We start from the raw sequence: 7693 nt of genomic DNA on the forward strand, positions 1-7693 counted from the left end.
TCGTGAAATGCAACCTCTAGTCGTTGGCGCAGATCGTCGAGAGCTCCGGCAACGAAACGCGGCTTGAATGGGCTTACAGGTGTTTCCTCTGGATTTTGCTGGTGAATGGGTTCTTTTCCGACAGCTTTGACGATCGGCGGTGTTTGCCATATTGGATTTTGAAGCTGCTGGAGTTCTTTTAATTTTTTTAATTATTATTATTATTATTATTATTATTATTATTATTATTATTATTATTATTATTATTATTATTATTATTATTATTATTATTATTATTATTATTATTAAGATGCCAAATCAGCTTTAAAATTCTAATCAGCAATAATTTACAGGTTACTTGAAGGTAACCAGCAAAATAGTCTAATTGCATTTTTTTTTTTTTTTGTAAATTTAAGGTTCTAATTGAAGCTTTTTGAAGTTGGAGGGCCTAATTGCACAAATCATTATAGTTAAAGGGCTTATTTGACCCTTATCTCAAAAACAAAATACCAAACTTTGCAAGGAATCTGTTTTCCTCAAATATGAGCAATTCATTTTCCATTGAAAAATGAATTCCATAAACTAAACAACATTTTCCTCAACTTTTAAAAAAATTAAGAAAAAATTTTTCTATCCAACCAAATACCCTCTTAAAGATTTTTCTCATCTGAAATTATATATATATATATATATATATATATATATATATATATATATATATGTCTGTATAATTGATTGATTGCGATGTTAATTTATTATACATTGTGTTTATTCAATTGTACATGTATAAATATTATTTATTTTACCCGTTTTTAATTTCTTTTCTCTAAATTGTTAATATCATTAAATATATTAATTTATGGATTGGGAATATTTTTTTATACATTAATAAATTCTTTACGATTTTATATTTTTTCTTTGTTCATAATATATTGAGTATATATATTATTTTTTTCTCATTATAATCTATTAATCTAACTATCTTTTGTCACATTGAACACTTAGTAATTCGCTATACGTAGTAACCTGTTGTTAATATATATATATATATATATATATATATATTACGAATATAACTAATAGATTCTTAGTTGTTAGTTGTTTGTTGTTGCTAATCTAAACATAAAAAATAATAAAAATCAAAATATATAAGTATTTATATGAATATTATGAAACATATACTAAAATTTGACGATGAAAAATTTGCTTTGTTCATGTATTTAGGGAGAATTAGAGAAAGTTAGGGATAAAAAATTCATAGAAAAAAATAAAAACCAATATAAACAAGCAATAATGAAGTAAAAATAATATTATTTCGAATTTTTAGATGAAGATTCTAAAGTTTATGAGAGAGAGAAAAATTGGTAGAGTTTAGGTATGAGGAAAATATAGGATAATGAAGAAAAAAATAATTTTATTGAATTTAGATATGTTTATAGAGTTTAAATATGGAGAAAAAATAGATTTTAAATAGAGAGAGAAAACATTCAAAGTTGTTAGAAAGAAAATTTGAAATCTTGGGGTTGATGGTTGGATTTCAACTACTTATATTTGAGAATAAAAAGTCTACAAAAGTCTTAAAATTAAAAAGTCTACAAAAGTTCATAACTTTTTTGAATACCACATGACTTTTAAAGACTCTTTAAAAGTCTTAATTGAATACCACACAACGTAACTTTTAAAGACTCTTTAAAAATCTTGATTGAATACCGCATGACTTTTAAAGACTCTCTAAAAGTTTGAATTGAATACCTCCAAACTTTTAAAGTTCATAAAAGTCTTTAAAACTCTATGAAAGTCATGATTGAATACACCCCCTTATATAATTGCACAAAGTGTGATATGTGTTGGTACCGTTGGTAGAAAACACAAATAATAATCAAAAATAAGATTATTATTTTCTGGAAAGAATGGAAGAAAAGGTGAAGAAAAGTGGCTAGTGTTTGGTGTTGGGTTTTTGCAAGAGTCAAGCGAGCACTCTTTCCTTAAAACCTTATTTGCCACCTCCCAAAGATGCTAGGAGCGTTGTGGCCTAGGCTTCCCAGGATAAAACTTGCTAATGATTCAATGTTTGAGCACTCAAACAAGGAATCCGGCGAGCAAGACAATGGCTATGAACACAGTAGGCCAAGAAAGAGTAGAAGCAGAGAGGTTTTGAAGCTGAAAAAACGAACTTTCGTGTTCTATGTTTTTGTGTATAAAACTCTACTGCCTCTACCCTCTCTTATATAGGGTTGAAGGAGCCAATAGCCTTTATTATGGCAATTAAAAATGACATTAAAGCTGCCTTCCAACAGCTATAACAGCAGGCCACTACCTGGGAATTGAATTCAGAATTCAAAATTGGAATTAATAGACAATTAATTCCGTAACCGATAAATTCAATCCCCTCAACAGTCAGAACTTTCGTGTTCCAGACCGTTAGCATACAGGGTTCGGTCTCAACTTTCGACCTAGTTGTGCTCTCGGTGCACCACTACACGAGAGTAGGTGGCTGTTGCACGAGAGTTGTGCTCTCGGTGCACCACAACCTCTCGGTTCTGGCCGAACCAAGTGGCTATACCAGCCGCAAGGCCAGCCAATTTTCGGACGACATTCGTGCCCGTGGCTGTTGCACGAGAGTTGTGCTCTCGGTGCACCACAACCTCTCTGTTCTGGCCGAACCAAGTGGCTAGGCCAGCCAATTTTCGGACGACATTCGTGCCCGTGGCTGTTGCACGAGAGTTGTGCTCTCGGTGCACCACAACCTCTCTGTTCTGGCCGAACCAAGTGGCTATACCAGCCGCAAGGCCAGCCAATTTTCGGACGACATTCGTGCCCCCAGGTGCCGGCGCACACGAGCTCGGGCTTGTGTCAAGCCTTTTTCAATCTCTGCTAGTTGGAATTTGATTTGCACCCCCCCCCCCCTGCGAGAGAGCCTCTATGCTATACAATTCTACAAGCTTCAAAAGAGCTCTTGTATATAAGGGGGGAAAATCTTCATTCCAACATTTTCCAACTCAAATGGGTCTACTTTGAGAATCAATATCTCATTCACCCATTATCCGTTTTGAGCGTACAATATATCGATCTCTTCGTCTCACTACGAAGAATCCGAATCCACTTTAACCCGACCCAAATCGAAAGTGGACCCCACTGATAATTGTACCACAAAATAGCCACTTAACATGCCATTTTAAGCTATTTTTTCCAACAATATGTGACTAGTCAATTTAATAAAAATTAAGGTTCTCCTAATACAAAGTATGAGATTAACCCGTTTGGTTTTTATATCTGAAATAATGTTAAAGTAGAATATGCTACTCTTTCTAGTTTCTATATATTGAATATTTATTTAGGAATACAAATAATATATAATGACGAAATTAAGTAATAATAATCATTATAAAAATGATGAGAGGCTGACCAACCATTCAACTTAAAAATGACTTTGGTATCATTAAGTCTCTGGATGTAATTATAGTCTAGGGTTTTATATTCTCTAAGTGAATATACCCTTCATATTAATTAACAATAATGTATTTAATGTATCAGTTTATAATAGTTTGTTACTATTATTTGTTTATTGTTACGTACATGTAAAGAAATGATTTATTCTTTCAACAAATGGTTGCTACAAACCTATCAAGACGACCTAAATGTGATGATTCATGATGTTGCTTAGTGTCTATACTTGAATAGGAGTGTCATGGTTTTGGATAACACCCATAAGACATCCATCACCTAAAAATTAAAGACCATCTTTGTGATTTGAAACATTAGGGAGGTTATTTCAAAAAAAAAAAAAAAACATTAGGTATATGTATGTGATGATAATGTTTCTTCCATTTTCCCTTTTGAGAGTTCATATGATGAACTCCTTAAGCTAATATACTAGTATCATACCTCCAGTGACTAGAATATTCATCTCCAAAGCTAATAGGTGTGAAGTTGCTTTCTTATGTATCGTAGTTCGCCTAATGCAAGTTGGTGACTGCAAAGCAACTTCACATTGAACCTCGAGTTAGTTGCTTTCCAGAATCACAACTTATTCCATCATACATTCTGCTTTCTACTTTTTTCAGATATGTCGATAATCTTCCTCTATTGGTTTTGAAGAAGGATGGTCATCCTTTCAAGAGATTTTGTGTTGCTTGCTAGCCACTCCTATGTGGATGTTGCAGCTTGCTAGCCACTCCTATGTGGATGTTGCAGTTGTCGCCATAGCATGCATAATTGCAAAGACACGTGACCATTCTGGTGTGCCATTTCACATAGGGAATGTTAGAGATGTCGATAATGAACTTCCATTATTAGCATTTTCTTTTTGGGAGGCCAAACTCCCATCGTCAATAGCTCCCTTTGAAAAGGGTAGACTCATAGCGTAGGTAACCTTCCTCAGGATGGTAGAGACGATTAATTCAAGCGACTTCTAAACCATTCTCCAATCAATCGGCTGTGTTTGGGCAGTTGCATCCCCAAGCTCCTTGCATATATGGCCCTTGGTTAACGATCCTTGCATCTCACTGCTAGCGTTTGAATTGACTATATATAGATGTCGACTTGGAACTAGTGACATGGGCATAGGTCCTCTTGGTCACCAAGCTACTTAACGCTATTCGGATACCTGATAGAGTTACGTGTAGAAGTAGGTCAATAGTGAAGAGATGAGAGACATAGTTATCCCACTAGGCGAGCCAAAATCTATAAACACGAAAAACTTGTTCAGAGATCATAATAAAATTCTTGAGAAGATGCTTTAAGTGTTATCTTTAGCATTTAAATTTAATCTTTCCATGGAGATCAGACACATATTTTGGCTTTTCCGTGAATATCATGCCCATATATCTTGCCAATCCGTGGGGACTAAACCCGTATATCCGAGCCCATATATCAAACCCATTCATGAAGACGAAGCCCATATGTCTGGCCCTTCCATGGAAATCAAGTGATATACAAGCCCTTTTTTGAATATCAAACATTTGAGTCCGGAGGTTCTTCAACGAGAACAAATGACATATATACAAGCCTTTCTTTGAAGATCAAGCCAGTTGAGTTTGATACCCTTAAATGAAGAACAAATGACATACAAACCCTTATTTAAAGATCAAACTATTTGAGTTCAGAGGCCCTTCAACAAAGAACAAGCTCTCTACAATCTCTTCTTTAAAGATCAAGCCATTTGAGTTTAATTTCGGAGACGCTTAAGTGGAACATTCAAGACTTTCGGTGAAGAATTAGAGGATATTCGATATAGAGATTTTATACATGCGTTTTATATAATGGATGCATGTTATAACCTGACTTAGGATTTAATATATATAGTTAATTTCACCAGAGGTCCTTTGTCTTTGGTGGCAATTCTAAATTTAGTCTCAGACTATCGTTTTTGTCATTTAACATCCCATACTATTATTTTTTGGACACTTTTACTCCTTTTCATGACTTTTTCTATTTTTATTAGGAGCACTTTTGTCTCTTCATATTTTTCTTTTGTTATTTTTCATATTTCAACCAGTTTAATTGGTTTAGAACTTTAGGTAACGTCTAATTTTTAGTAACCATATTTTTCAATCGGGTTTTAGTAAAGTTATAAACCAATTAAACCAGTTGAAATCCAAAAAAAAAATAACAAAAGAAAAATATGAAGAGACAAAAATGCCCTTACTAAAAATAAGAAAAGTCATGAAAATGACTAAAAATGTCCAAAAAATAATAGTTTGGGATGTTAAATGACAAAAACGATAGCCTATGACTAAATTTAGAATTTCCACTAAAAACAATATATATATATAAATTCCACCAAAGATCCATTGTTTTTAGTGGCAATTCCAAGTTAAATAATTATCTGTATCTAAACTAGCATAATAACATTACAAATGTAAAAGCTCATATCCAAATACAATGTATGGAACTCCAATTTATATTAAGAATTAATTCCATCTTTGATCCTAGATTTATGGGTGGAAATCCACTTTTAGTCCTTTTTATTATAACATTCATTTTTTATTATAGTATTATGATGGCATAATTATTTTTTTATCATTTGTCAACAAAATCGTTGAATTGACATTAAATATAAGGACATTTTGTTTTTGTTTTGTTTTTTTACAAAGTGGGTTAACCCGTTGTATTTTTATTTTTTGAAAAAGTTTTTTATTTGAAGATCAAAATGCCCTTACATTTAATAATAGTCATGTCATTGTATAACTTGTTAAATGGTCATACCATAATAATATTATGACCAAAGATTGATATTTAAAAAAAAAAAAAAACTAAAAGTAGAATGACACCTATAAATCTAGAATAAAACATGGAATTAACTTTTATATTAACAATGTTTAAAAATTTTTAGAGTGTACAAACATAACTTATCTGTTGTGTTGTGATGAAGACTCAAATGTGTATGCTATAACTACCATTCGCAGTTATTAGAATGAGAAGCCATAGATACTCCGTTGGACCAATTAACAATGTTAGATTGGATTAAGTCAATTATTAATATGTCATGAATTTAACTAATTTGGATGTTGATGTAGAGCTGTAAAAAGGGGATAGGCTGACCCATATGGGATGGACGGTCACGGTTGGGAGAAAAAAAGATTGAGCTCCACCTTGCCCATTTTCAAAAGTGGGTTTGGATCTACAACACAAGTGGCTTATGTGCAAATGTGTTATGCTGTACAACGGGGTGCACACGGAATTGGATCTATAATTTCTATACTATAAATACATAATTTTTATACTGTAGATCCATAATTTTTAAACTGTAGATTCATAAAATTTCTATACTATAGATTCATAATTTCTGAATTGTATAGTTATCAAATTATGAACATATAGTTTAGTGATTTGTGAATACAGAGTTCAATAATTGGGAATATGAACATTGAAAATTATGAACATAGAGTTCAATAATTATGAATTTATAGAATAGAAATTATGAATTTATAGTATAGAAATTATGAATTTATATTATAAAAATTATGGATACAATTCCGTGTGCACCATACATGGTACACACAGTTGCACAGCATAATTTGCCTTGCAAATTGACGGGAATGGGCCAACCCAAATATATGCTTTAAAAATCTATATTCTTGAGCTCTGGTCAAAACAACGTTGTTTTCTGTTTCTGCAGTTAATTTAAAAAAAAAAATTCCTGTTTCGGGATGTACAGAATTGTATAGTAGAATACACATAAACTCCTAACATAATCTAACATAATACATAATACACATAAATTCTTAACATAATACACATAAACTCTTAACATAATACACATGAACACTTAACATAATATACATATATAAACTCTTAACAGAATACACTGTTGGAGATAATGAACCACAATCGATTTAATATCCCTTAAAATAATATTTATATATATACACACGAAATATATATAAAATATTATTGGATATATATATCCGAAATATATATATATACACACACAAATATATATATAAAACGGATCCAAAGGTTATATATACGTATATATCTACGAGAAAGATATAACAATATATATCAACCAAAAGGAACTTATAATCCTTAGATTATAACTCCAAATCAACAAGAAAGAACGGATTTTTGCTTAGAGCATAATCCTAAAACAAGAAAGAAGGAGAAGAAGAAGGAAATGTACGAGTTAGGCAAGGTGCCTGTCTTTCCTTAAAACCTTATTTGCCACCTCCCAAAAGTGCTAGGAGCGTTGTGGCCTAGGTTTCCCAGGATA

The sequence above is a fragment of the Ipomoea nil genome, unplaced genomic scaffold (assembly GCF_001879475.1).
Source record: "Ipomoea nil cultivar Tokyo-kokei standard unplaced genomic scaffold, Asagao_1.1 scaffold1834, whole genome shotgun sequence".
Taxonomy (NCBI): Eukaryota; Viridiplantae; Streptophyta; class Magnoliopsida; order Solanales; family Convolvulaceae; genus Ipomoea; species Ipomoea nil.